Below are 14,622 nucleotides of genomic sequence, written 5' to 3'. Positions count from 1 at the left end.
CGACAGAAGGACTGCTGAGCTGTCAGGCTACAGCTAAGATGTTCACAAGTGGTTCAAAACCCTCTCAGGCAATTTAGAATGATTCCACTGTCACCACTGACATAGTTCCCTTTGGTATTCTAACCAATATTAATCCCTCATTCAACAACATGAAACAAAAATAATTTGGGCATTCTTGCATTGTGGTGTGTGGAAGTTTGTGGTGTGCAAATTGGCTGTTGTGCTTTCTACACGACAACAGGAAGGTCTTATGAGGGAAGGCTGAGGGACTTGAGGCTGGTTTCGTTAGAGAGAAGAAGGTTGAGTGGTGGTTTAATTGAGACAAACAGGTAATCAGAGGGCTAGATCAGGCGGACAGTGAGAGCCTTTTTCTTTGGATGGTGATGGTTAGCATGAGGGAACATAGCTTTAAATTGAGGGCTGATAGATATATGACAAATATCAGAGGTAGTTTCTTTACTCAGAGAATAGTATGGAGGTGGAAGGCAACAGTAGTAGACTCTCCGACATTAAGGGCATTTAAATGGTCATTAGATAGGAATATGGATGAAAATGGACTAGTGTAGGATAGATAGGCTTCAGATTGGTTCCATAGGTCGGCACAACATCGAGGGCCGAAGGGCCTGTACTGCGCTGTAATGTTCTATGTTCTATGTACAACAGCAACTATACTTATAAGCACTTAATTGGCTGCATAGCATTGTTAGGTGCCTGAAGCTTATGACTTGATTTATATAAGTAAATCATCTTTAATGCACTGCAAGGGCAGGAAAAAATATTTGTGACATGAAATGATTTATTTTAACCAGTGTAACCCTACAGTATGCTTCCCTGCTCTCTGTTAAACATGGTATGGTATTTTCCCGGATGCCACCCAGGATGGAGTACTGGGTAAAGATTGTTTGAGGTAGTTTGCTGCCCAATCCTCCTTTGCCCTGGGCCGATTTCGTAACTGAAGATTCACCACCATAGAGTATCCACAGGAGAGGTTTAGTGCACAATAGCAATAGGTACAACTATATTTGGTCAGGCATTATTAACAGCTGGTTCAGATACATCATCAGCCTCCAAAAGCTACACACACATGCATAGAGTGTGACATCAGTAGAATGGGCGAAGCCTTTGTAACATGAAGATTAACCCATTCAGAACCATTAACTTTTACAGTAATGCCAACAAGAAGAGATTCTAGCTGCAGAGAAAGCCCTCAGTTATATAAATGGTAAGGAGAGGTTCTGAGATTTGAACTCACCTAGTCCGCACCACTTGAATTCAGGAGAAAATGAGGACTGCAGATGCTGGAGATCAGAGTTGAAGAGTGTGGTGCTGGAAAAGCACAGCTAGTCAGGCAGCATCCGAGGAGCAGGAGAATCGGTGTTTCGAGCATAAGCCCTTTTCCTGATGAAGAGCTTATGCTCGAAATGTCAATTTTCCCGCTCCTCGGATGCTGCCTGACCGGCTGTGTTTTTCCATCAGCACATGAGTACAGCTGTTTACCACCTCCTTCTAAAGGGTCACTTGGGCTAAACAATAATAATTGGCATTGACTGCACTCTCCATATCCTGTGAATTCAGATATTTTAACATAACTTGCCCACTGATTCGTGTGAGGTTGGCCTGGTCAGGACACCCATTTGCTAGAGGCCATTTGTTCACCCTATGAGAAGCGGTGGTAATGACGCAGGTTCAAATGCCAAACCAACATAATAAAAAAAATCTTGACAGCTGAGGAAGTAGGTATATAATTGATGGCCTTCTGCACTCCTTCCAGCATAACTTTCAACTCCATTTACAGCTATTCCTGGAGATTCTCCCAAGTAATGCCAATTGCCCAGCTCACTACACTCCTCACATTGGTCACTCAACACTTCCATCCTTGATTCACCTTCTCATAAATCAATCCATAATCCAATTGGATGATGCTTAACTTAGTTTGACCACATTGTTCCCACTTACAATATTTTTATGACTATAGACAAAAGTGCACAAAACATCTGTCTTAGTAACACAGGAGTAAATTGTATGGATCTTCCCCATCCTGAATAGTGCATTTCAAGGGGGATCATATAATATAAAGTGGGTGGTTAGCCTGGCACAATCCACCACTCCAATATGCCCCCATGGGATTTCATACAAGTAAGGTGCTAGATAGCCCTGCCACCCTTCGACCTACTGAAACCCTTAAGCTGATTGTCACCCAAACGCCAAATTTGAACTCTTAATGCATTTTTTTCAGTCTTGGGAGGACAGGAGGCAATGACACAGCAAGCAACCTCACAATGTTCACTGTGTGGGCTGCTAGTGGGTGGGAAAGAGATGGTACCACCTTTGGGGAACTCCAATGTGCCCACTGGACGCACACTCTCCTCAGATGAAATGCCCCTTCCTCCCTCCAACCCAACCATCTACAATTCCGTGCTGGGGTTTCCAAGTTACTCCCCCCAAAAATCCTTGAACTCACCTGAAGTCTGTAAGAAATTGGGCAGATTGTAGTGGCCCAGTGATGGTCACTACTCCTTTCTGGGATTGCTAAAACACAACACTATTGGATAATTGGATTGGCCAAAAGTTCTTTTCGAGACATGATATCTTATTCCTGAGAGGCAGCAAGTCCCACTTTCCACTAAATAAGGCTCTGGACGTAGGTTTGCTCGCTGAGCTGGGAGGTTCATTTCCAGACATTTCATCAACCTACTAGATGACATCTTCAATGGGCCTCAGGCGAAGCAGTGTATATGATTCCTGCTTTCTATTTATATGTCTGGGTTTCTTTGGGTTGGTGATGTCATTTCCTGTTCTTTTTCTCAGGGGGTGTTAGATGGGTCTAACTTGATGTGGTTGTTGATAGAGTTCCGGTTGGAATCATGTACACTGCTTCGCCCAAGGTCCACTGAAGATGTCACCTAGTAGGGTGACGAAACATCTGGAAATGAACCTCCCAGCTCAACGAGCAAACCTACATCCAGAATCTCAACCTGAGCTACAAGTCTCACAACTCACTAAATAAGGCTGCCATCTGCACATTATTACTTCAAGGCAACTGGATTGGTAAAATGTTGACCAATGTTTAGGTTCGGAGGAGGTATAAAATCCACCCCACAACTTCATTAATGCCCTGATGATTATTTTTACTGAGGTACCATGCTTGTAGTAGTTATTTGGTGATTTATCTTCAATTAGTAAAGACTTCATGGCAACTGTGGAGTGTTAGAAAACCTTCCTTTTGGAGAGACTTCTCTGTATACCTTTGTGCTCCACAGCAATACTGGGCCTTAGTGACATGTCAGCACACCTTCCATTCAGTAATGAAAGGTCAGAAAATATAATTGTTGCCATTTATTTTTGAAGAATCACTGCCTATTAGGGCAAATGGTAGAGAAAGAAAATCCCAGAAAAATCCCACATGCTGAGTAACCAACAAAAATTAATCCGTATCGATTAATAGATCTGCATCTCATATTCAACTCAATTACAGCCCAAAACCAAGTGGGGATCAAGACTTCATCAAAAGCAATATGACTTTAATTCCCTGTTCATTCTACAGTGGCTGTGTAATTCAGAATAAATTCCTCTTCCTCCTGTCAACTACTGCCAGAATTAATTTCAGATATCTACAGAAATTTACACTTTTGAGTGATCAATATTACATCTGCCTTCAGTTCAATTCCAGACTCTTTCAAAATGAATGAGTCTCAGCCCAGAGTCTATGATAAATCTGAAGGTACAATCTTTCTGCGACACTCCCAGTCACAGTAGTGAGCCATAGCAAGTGGAATCATTCGGCCCATCAGACTCTACCAGAATAAGACTTCCATCATGAACACATTGCTTCCTGGATTAATCTCCAGTTTGTTGAGCTCTGTTACATAAAGCACCCTACAAAAGAAACTAATTTGTTTTCTCAGTAAAGCATTAATGTTGACCAGAGCACCGAGGAGAATTCTGAAACAAAAACAGAAATTGCTGGAGAAACTCTGCAGGTCTGGCAGCATCCGTGGAGAGTAAACAGAGTTAATGGTTTGAGTCCTTCTTCAGAACTGATAGCATCTAGAAAAAAAGTGGTAGTTATCTTGATGACGGCAGATGGAGGGGAAAAGGAGTGAATGGGTGGTAGAAACAGAGTTCAGAGATGGAGAAAGAGAAAGAAGAGAGAAAGAGAGAGAGAAGGAAAAGATAGAATTCTCCTACTTTTCAAATCATTGTGCAAGAATTTGTTTGGTCAGCTGAGAGGGAAGAGAGAATATGAAACACAGCACCTCCGATAATGAAGAACTTACTCAGCAGTGCACTGGCGTTCCTTTATATTTATTCATGGGATAGACATTTGGTGCCCATCCATAATCGCCTTGACAGCTGTTAAGACCAGCCACATTGCAGTTGATCTGCATTCAAATGTAACCCAAGCCATAAAAGGATGGCACTGTTCCTGAATACAAACGCAAAATAATGCAGTTGTTGGGAATCAGATTAAGAACAAAAAGGGCTTGGGAAACACAACACATCCGGCAACATTTGTGGAAAGAAACTGAATTCCCATTTCAGGTTGATGAACTATCATCAAAGTATTTTCAGAACAGTTTCTCCGGCTTTTATTGTTCTTACAACAGATTTCCTTCACTGATTAACAAATCAGAGAGACTTCTTGTAATAATCAACAATAGTAAAGGTCACCATCACTGATGACTAACTATTAATTTATTAATCAAATTTGTATTCCACCAATTGTTAGTGGAATTTCAAGTTATGTCCTCAACTCTCCACAAATTGTATGCTACATTCCCCTTAATTTCTTTTTCTGTTATATGGACCTCCGAGGTCTGTGCAGCAGCAGGGACTTCTGATACTGGAATTCTTCATCAGCATGCCAATTTGCCTGCGCACAGTGGAGTGAAGGATGATCCTAGGCTCTGGAATACTAGACCAGCGATGTGACCACTGACCCACCATCTCAAGTATCAGTCTGCATTATGTAACTGCACGTCTGAAGTAGGACCTGAACCCACAACTTTCAGACTTTCACCCTGCTACTGGTTGAGCTCTGACTGACACCAAATACTAATGATCACACCAGATTAAGACAGACGTGTACTATTAGCAATTTGTTGTAAAAGTTTGGAGCGAATCAAACCTCCATCTCTCACTCAGCCATTTAGCTTATCATAAGGCACCGGGGCGGCACGGAGGCTCAATGGTTAGCACGGCTGCCTCGCGGTGCCAGGGACCCAGGTTCAATTCCTGTCTCGGGCAACAGTCTGTGTGGAGTTTGCACATTCTCCCCGCATCTGCGTGGGTTTCCTCCGGGTGCTCCGGTTTCCTCCCACAGTCTAAAGATGTGCAGGTTAGGTGAATTGGCCATGCTAAATTGCCCATAGTGTTAGGTGAAGGGGTAAATGTAGGGGAATGGGTCTGGGTGGGTTGGTCATCAGAGGGTCAGTGTGGACTTGTTGGGACAAAGGCCTGTTTCCACACTGTAGGGAATCTAATATAACAGTTAAGGTTATAAACCTTAACTCCCTTTTAAATTCATTCATTTGAATAAAGGTTTTAGAGTAAAGCTACTCTCGTGACAGGCAGGCATTGTAATGGAATTATCTAGCCTTTGGTAGAAAATGCATCTTAAAGCTCAACCCTGCATAAATCATCTTTTAATTAAAGAGCCTCTCAGCACTACTTAAGTAGCTGACCCAGGCCTAGTTCAGGTAATAGTGGTTTTTATTAATCTGTGGTCAATCAGGTGTCCACCTAGAGCTGGTTGTGATCATCTGAAAACAAATTCAAACTGGGGTCTTTTTGTGTCGTGAAAGGACTTAAGCAGCTCTGCTCAGTTTTAAAAGCATCCTCTTCCTTTGAAACAAGTTGGAAGTAGATTACAATTATAAAATAAACTTCACAGTAAGACTGAGGCTTGAACCGAGGATGAAAGCTGATGCATGAATCCTGGTTTAGAGAGGAAAATGTATAAGGGAAACCCAAGAAGGAATGAAAAATTAGAGATTTCAAAGCTGTAGCTGCTGGCTAAAGATTTCTGCTGCAGTATTCCCTCACATGTTAGAATGGGTATTGTAGTCTCATTTTAATTATTCAGAAAACAGAAATTCCAAGGTATTTTGAGACAACATAAATGTAGAAACTGCAGTTTCTTATCAGAAAAGTCCATTTAATGTCTGGTTCTTCTAGCACTTCCTGGATGTGGAGACTAAGACAGGAAAACACCTAAGCAGTATTTCCTCTTGTTCATGTTTACCTGATTGTACTCTGGTCAAGTATGGATCTGGATACAATTCTAAAACGAAGAGTACAACAGCAATACAGCTGAGTTTAAAACAAAAAAAAGCGTGGTTTTCTACATATTTGACGTCACAGTTTTTGGAAATGAAGAGTATTGTCTCATCCGAGTCAGAGCTTGGGAGTACTGCACTGCAAGTTTCAGAAAAGATATTAAACTGATGAACCAACTCCTCTCTCAGGTGGACACTAGCAACCTCACAGCGTTATTCAAATATAAGCAGAAGAAGTCTCCTGATGTCCTGGCCACTTATTATCCCTTGACCAACATTACAGGTTTTTGTGCAACCCCACATTATAGAACTATCATTCTTTAGAGACAGCACTTAAAGTGTTGGCAATGTAAACATTTTAAAAGTTGGAAGTTTAGATACAGTGTCCTCAATTTGTCAATCGCGTTACAGCGAATTCGCGTTAACGGCACACGCGTTATAGCAGAATGACCTGTACAAAGACATGAACTGGTCTTTGTCCATTTGCTGATTGTGGGATCTTGCTGTGTGGAAATGAGTTGTTGCATTATCCTATGTAAGAACACTCCCATGCTTCAAAGGTGCTTCATAAGTTATAAAGCATTTCGGGGAATCTTGAGATTATGCAAGGTACAACAAAAAAACAGGACATCTTTTAATTACATCAGAAATGAAACACAGCTAAAGCTCCTGTTAATTAACTCAATTCACAATCTCATTTATTCAATTATCACCTCGCTATGATTTAAGTGTGGATTTAAATTGAGGAATGACACAAAGCTTTACAACAATAAGATGTACTCATATCCCTCATGTTTAAATTGAAAGACTTTGTGTTGGAATCAGTTGAGAATAACTTTAGCGCAAATGAAATCAATCAGAGATCCTCGCCAATCATTACTTCCACACTTGAAGTTTAGTATGAAGCATTATTAATTATGAATAAAATATAATTTAATTTCCCGTGTTTTGAGGGCCCCCATTGACCAGCCTTTTGAAGCAGCGTCATACTTGGAACCAATACCTCACTCTGAAGTCATATAATTTCTTTATTTTTTTACATTATTCTTTAATTACTTGTGCCCATCCTTAATTGCCTTGAAAAAGCAGTGGGGAGGTGCTTTCTCGAACCACTGCAGTCCATGAGTTATAGATGCTGCAACAGTACTGATAGAAAGGTATTCTGGGATTATGATCTTCGAGTAAAAAGTGAGGTCTGCAGATGCTGGAGATCAGAGCTGAAAATATGTTGCTGGTCGCTTCCCCGGTCCCCAACACCTTATCTTCACGATGGACATCCAGTCCCTGTACACCTCCATCCCCCATCACGAAGGACTCAAAGCCCTCCGCTTCTTCCTTTCCCGCCGCACCAACCAGTACCCTTCCACTGACACCCTCCTTCGACTGACTGAACTGGTCCTCACCCTGAATAACTTCTCTTTTCAATCCTCCCACTTCCTCCAAACTAAAGGAGTTGCATGGGCCCCAGCTATGCCTGTCTCTTTGTAGGATATGTGGAACAGTCCATCTTCCGCAACTATACTGGCACCATCCCCCACCTTTTCCTCCGCTACATCGATGACTGTATCGGCGCTGCCTCGTGCTCCCACGAGGAGGTTGAACAGTTCATCAACTTTACCAACACCTTCCATCCCGACCTCAAATTCACCTGGACTGTCTCAGACTCCTCCCTCCCCTTCCTAGACCTTTCCATTTCTATCTCGGGCGACCAAATCAACACAGACATCTACTATAAACCGACTGACTCCCACGGCTACCTGGACTACACCGCTTCCCACCCTGCCCCCTGTAAAAACTCCGTCCCATATTCCCAATTCCTTCGTCTCCGCCGCATCTGCTCCCAGGAGGACCAGTTCCAATACCGTACAGCCCAGATGGCCTCCTTCTTCAAAGACCGCAGATTCCCCCCAGACGTGATCGATGATGCCCTCCACCGTATCTCCTCCACTTCCCGCTCCTCTGCCCTTGAGCCCCGCCCCTCCAACCGCCACCAAGACAGAATCCCACTGGTTCTCACCTACCACCCCACCAACCTCCGTATACAGCGTATCATCTGCCGTCATTTCCACAAACTCCAAACGGACCCCACCACCAGGGATATATTTCCCTCCCCTAACCTATCAGCGTTCTGCAAAGAGCACTCCCTTCGTGACTCCCTCGTCAGGTCCACACCCTCCACCAACCCAACCTCCACTCCCGGCACCTTCCCCTGCAACCGCAGGAAATGCAAAACTTGCGCCCACACCTCCTCCCTTACTTCTCTCCAAGGCCCCAAGGGATCCTTCCATATCCGCCACAAATTCACCTGCACCTCCACACACATCATCTATTTCATCCGCTGCACCTGATGTGGCCTCCTCTATATTGGGGAGACGGGCCGCCTACTTGCAGAACGCTTCAGGGAACACCTCTGGGACGCCCGGACCAACCAACCCAACCACCCCATGGCTCAACACTTTAACTCTCCCTCCCACTCCACCGAAGACATGCAGGTCCTTGGACTCCTCCATCGCCAGAACATAACAACACGACGGTTGGAGGAAGAGCGCCTCATCTTCCGTCTGGGAACCCTCCAACCACAAGGGATGAACTCAGATTTCTCCAGTTTCCTCATTTCCCCTCCCCCCACCTTGTCTCAGTCGATTCCCTCGAACTCAGCACCGCCCTCCTAACCTGCAATTTTCTTCTTGACCTCTCCGCCCCCACCCCACTCCGGCCTATCACCCTCACCTTGACCTCCTTCCACCTATCACATCTCCATCGCCCCTCCCCCAAGTCTCTCCTCCCTACCTTTTATCTTAGCCTGCTTGGCACCCTCTCCTCATTCCTGATGAAGGGCTCTGGCCCGAAACGTCGAATTTCCTGTTCCTTGGATGCTGCCTGACCTGCTGTGCTTTAACCAGCAACACATTTTCAATTCTGGGATTATGACCCAGAATCGATGAAGGAATGGCAATGGAGCTTCAACCAGGTGTTGTATGGCTTGCATGGGATTTTTCAGTTGGTGGTACTGGTGTTGCCATCAAAGGGAAGAAGATGGGCTAATGGTATAATCACTAGACTATTACTCCAGAAACCCACATAATGGTCTCAGGACCGAAGTCTGAATTTCACCACATTGAATTTGAATTCAGAACAAAAATCTGAAGTTAAGAATCTACAGATGACCATGAAATCATTGGTGATTGTCAGGAAACCCATCTGGCTCATTAATGTCCCTCAGGGAAGGAAAGCTGCCATCCTCACCTGGTCTGGCCTACACATGACTCCAGACCTACAACAATGTTGCTGATTCTCAATTGCCCTCTAAAATGGCCGAGCAAACCATTCAGCTGTATTAATCACTGCAAAGTCTCGAAGAAATGCAACCGGATGGATCACCTGGCAGCAACCTAGGCACCAGAAAGGACAGCAACAGAAACAGCCCTGTCATCCTCACTAACATCTGGCAGCTGGTGCCAAAATTGGGACAGCTGCCTCACCGACTAGTCAAGCAATAGCTTAACATAGTCATACTCACGGAATCATATCTTACAGACAATGTCCCAGACATCACCATCACTATCCCTAGGTATGTCCAGTCCCAACAGCAGGACAGACCTGGCAGAGGTGGTGGCACAGTGGTTTACAATTGGGAGGGAATTGCTCTGGACCTCGTGAAATCTTATGGCCTCAGGTTAAACATGGGGAAGGAAACCTCCTACTGGTCACCATGTACCATCCTCTCTCAGCCAATGAATCCATACTCCTTCATGTTGAGCAACACTTAGAGGAAGCACTGAGGATGGCATAGTCACAAAGTGTACTCCAGCAGCAGCACTACTGATCGAGGTGGTTGGGTCCTAAAGGACATAGCCGCTAGACTGGGTCTGTGGCAGGGGGTGAGGGAACCAACAAGAGGGCAAAACATGCTTTGACCTCATCCTAATCAATCTGTCGGCTGCAGATGTATCGGTCCAAGGCAGTATTGGTAGGAGTGACTACCACACAATCATGGTGCAGCCAAAGTCCTACCTTCACATTGAGAATAACCTCCATTATGTTGTGTGGCACAATAACTGTGCTAATTAGACAGATATCAAACATATCTAGCAACTTAAGACTGGGCATCCATGAGACGCTATGGATCATCATCAGCAGCAGAATTCTACTCCAGCACAATCTCCAGCCTGGCAAATCCCCCACTCAACCATTACCATCAAGCCAGGGGATCAACCTTGGTTCAATGCAAGAAGTCAGGAGCAGCACCAGGCATACCTGAAGAGGTGTCAACCTGGTGAAGTCACCAAACAGACTTCTTGCATGCCAAACAACATAAGCAGCAAGTGGTAGACAGAGCAAAGCAATCAAATCTGAGCTCTACAGTCCTGCCATATCCAATCGTGAATGGTGGTGGATGATTAAACAACTCACTGGAGTTCCATAAATATCCCCATCCTCAGTGCAAAAGATAAGGCTGAAACATTTGCAGCAATCTTCAACCAGAAGTGCCCAGTGGATGATCCATCTCAGCCTCCTCCAGTAGTCCCCAGTATCACAGATACCAGTCTTCAGCCAATTCGATTCACTCTATGTGACATCAAGAAATGGATACTGCAAAGGCTACGAACCTTGACAACATTCTGGCAATAGTCCTGAAACTTTCTGCTCTCCTAGCCAAGCTGTTACAGGTACAGTTACAACACTGGCATCTACCCAACAATGTGGGAAATTGCCTAAGCATGTCCTTCACATAAAAAGCAGGACAAATCCAACCTGGTCAATTACTGCCCCATCCATCTATTCTCGCTCATCAGTAAAGTGATGGAAGGTGTCACCAACAGTGCTATCAGCAGCACCTGCTCAGCAATAACCTGCTCAGTGACGCTGTTAGGGTTGCCCCAGGGCCACTCAGCTCCTGACCTCATTACAGCCTTGGTTCGAACATGGACAAAAGAGCTGAATTCCAGAGGGGAGGTGAGAGTGACAGCCCTTGATATCAAGGCTGCATTCAACCAAGTGTGGCATCAATGAGCCCTAGCAAAACTAGATATCAGGGGGCAAATTCTCCAGGGGTTATGGTCATACCTGACACATTGGAATATGGTTGTGGTTGTTGGAGATGAGTCATCCCAGTTCCAGGACATGTTCAGCTGCTTCATCAATGACCTTCCCTTTATCATAAGGTCAGAAGTGGGCATGTTTGCCGATGATCACATCATGTTCAACTCCATTCGCAACTCCTCAGACACTGAAGCAATCCGTGTCCAAATGCAACAAGGTCTGGACAACATGGGCTGATATGTAGCAAGTAACATTCATAGCACACAAATGCCAGGCTATGACCATCACCAATAAGAGACAACCTAACCAAAGTCCCTTGACATTCAATAGTGCTACATTCACTGAATCTCCCACTATCAACTTCCTGGGAGTTATCATTGATCAGAAACTTAAGTGGACTCACTACATAAATGCTGTGGCTACAACAGCAGATTAGAGACTAGGAATACTGAAGTGAGTAACTCACTTCCTGACTTCCCAAAGCTTGTCTACCATCAACAGGGCCCAAGTCGGGAGTGTGATGGAATATTCCTCACTTGTCTAGATGGGTACAGCTCCAACAACACTCAAGGAGCTTGATGCCATCCAGAACAAAGCAGCTCGCTTGATTAGCACCACATCCACAAGCACTCACTCCCTCCACAACCAACGTTCAGCAGCAGCAGTGTGTACCATCTACAAGATTCAATGCAGAAATTCACCAAAGGTGCTCAGACAGCACCTTCCAAACCCATGCCCAATTCCATCTAGAAGGACAAGGGTAGCAGATGTATGGGAACACCGTTACCTTCAAGTTCTCCTCCAAGTCATTCACCAGCCTGACCTGGATATATATTGCCATTCCTTCACTGTCACTGGGTGAAAATCCTGGAATGTCCTCCCTAAGGGTATTGATGGCCAACCTTCATCAGGTCGACTGTAGCGGTTCCAGAAGGCAACTCATCCCCACCATCTCAAGAAGCAACTGGGGATGGACAATAAATCCTGTACTCAGCCAGCAACACCCACATCCCACGAAATGAATAATATTTTTTTAAAATCTACCATTTTTGTCCTTCTAGATGATAGAGGTTGTAGCTTTAAAAGGTGTTGTTGAAAGAATTGCTACCATTCACCCCTAACCCTAACCAGATATCTTTCCTCATTACACTGTGTTTTCTCTCCAGCTGCTTTATTTATCTTTCAATTCAGAGGAAAGGCCAAGCATATGAAATATTCAGCAAAGGTCCCATCTTTATCCAATATCTAATCATGATATTCCGCTATCATGGTGTGAGAGACAGATTTGATGGACCAGCTGCTGTTTGGTTGTCCATTTATTTTGCATGGCTGTGATTTCCACAATGGCTGGAAAGGCCCATTTAAAGGGCTTACTATAAGATTACAACCAGTGCAATCAACAGCGAACAAGGAGTAACAAAGTAGTAATCCACCTGAGCAGCCCTGATGATGCCAAAACTACAAGCATGAAGACAGGCAGATTATGAATGTTCGCATGATGTCAAGGTTGCATCACTGCCAAATGTTTGTAATCTTTCCAATCTAGACTGAATATTTTATTTAAACTTTTTTTTATCATTGGGGTGGGTTGCAGTCACTCGCGGCAGCAAGAAAACAGGAAACAGAAATAAGAGCTATGGGTACTGGAGAAAAATTATGCCATCAGATTGCAGTATGGCACTCAATCAAAGTCTTGAAAAAATATTCAATCATGAGATAAGGACGCCACAGCCAGGCCAGCATTTACTGCCCATTCCTAAACGCCTTCTCAAGAGTGGTGGTGAGCTTAGACTTCTAGAACCATTGTAGTTTATGCGGTATACTCACAATTCAATGGGAAGGGAGATCCAAGATTTTGGCCCAGAAACAGTGAAGGATTAGCAATACAGTTCCAAATCAGGCTTGTGCGGAGCTTGGAGGGGAACTTGCAGGTGATGATGTTCCCATTCACCTGTTTGTTGCTCTTGTCTTTCTAGGTGGTAGAGTTTGAATGGGTTAAGACCATATGACAATTAGACCATGAGACATAGGAGCAGAAATCAGGCCATTTAGTCCATCAAGTCTGCTCCACCATTCAGTCATGGCTGATAAGTTTCTTAACCCCATTCTTCCCCTTTCTTCCTGTAACCCATAATTCCCTTGATGCCCAAGAAGCTATCTATCTCAGTCTTAAATATACTCAATGCTGTGGTGCATCTTTTAGATGGTACAGACTACTGCCACTGTGTGTTGGAGATGGGGCAAGTGGTTGTTGAAGATGAGTGCTGAAAATGTGTTGCTGGTTAAAGCACAGCAGGTCAGGCAGCATCCAAGGAACAGGAAATTCGACGTTTCGGGCCAGAGCCCTTCATCAGGAATGAATCCTGATGAAGGGCTCTGGCCCGAAACGTCGAATTTCCTGTTCCTTGGATGCTGCCTAACCTGCTGTGCTTTAACCAGCAACACATTTTCAGCTCTGATCTCCAGCATCTGCAGACCTCACTTTTTAGTTGAAGATGAGTGATAGAGCACCAATCAAGTGGGATACTTTGTCCTGGATGATATTGACTTTCTTGACTGTGATTTGAGCTGCACTCATCAGGTGGGGGAGGGATGATATTAAACATTTGTTCATATTAAAGTTATTTGACAAAAGAAGCAATGAAGACACAAGGAGAAATCTGTGAATCCATACAGTAAATCATCGTTGATTAATCTTTATTTTGCTAGGCTGGGACTGGTTGAAATAGTAAATAAACATTCAGCTTTATCAAGAGTCAGGAGTCAAGAGTAGTTCTATTTGTCATCTCTACCATGTACGACTGATACGGAAAAAACAAGACAACATTCCTATAAGCTTTTCCCGAAAACTCCATGTAATTAGTTCGGAGAATAATTAAAATTCCAACATACTTATTATTTCAAAGCAGGTTTAAAGTATCGGTGAGAAATCATCATTAGCAGTTTCCCATTTGGTAGTTGAGAACCTGCAATATTTGGTATCTCTGTCCATTATTTGTCTGACAGACAGAGTTACATTTATACTGCACTTTTCCCCAAACGGAGGATGTTGCACAGAACTTTAGAACCATTGTAATGTAGGAGATAGAAGGTGCACCACACTGTCCAACATGCTTTACCAATAGTATAAGTTTACCAATGTTTACCATGAGATGCTCTTTATTATCAGTCTCTTTATAATTCGAACTTCATAAGTACAGACAACCCTAAGAGGAGTCGATTGGTCTATTGTCTCTCTGTAAGCTCATTGACACTGCTGTCCACCGCTTTTCTTTATTTGTATCCTTTTTCTGCATTTTTG

The 14,622-nt window shown here is 43.9% G+C and overlaps 1 protein-coding gene across 2 annotated transcripts in view; it reads right to left on the bottom strand.

Annotated features, from left to right (window-relative positions):
- The window catches only part of LOC132836789 (sodium/calcium exchanger 3-like), a 368,268-nt gene that overhangs the window by 137,041 nt on the left and 216,605 nt on the right, over positions 1-14,622 (bottom strand). The gene's annotated exons all lie outside the window — the stretch shown is intronic.

Source organism: Hemiscyllium ocellatum, chromosome 47, assembly GCF_020745735.1.
Source record: "Hemiscyllium ocellatum isolate sHemOce1 chromosome 47, sHemOce1.pat.X.cur, whole genome shotgun sequence".
NCBI lineage: Eukaryota > Metazoa > Chordata > Chondrichthyes > Orectolobiformes > Hemiscylliidae > Hemiscyllium > Hemiscyllium ocellatum.
Note: the sequence above shows the minus strand (reverse complement) of the source record. Positions and strands in the feature narration are given on the sequence as shown.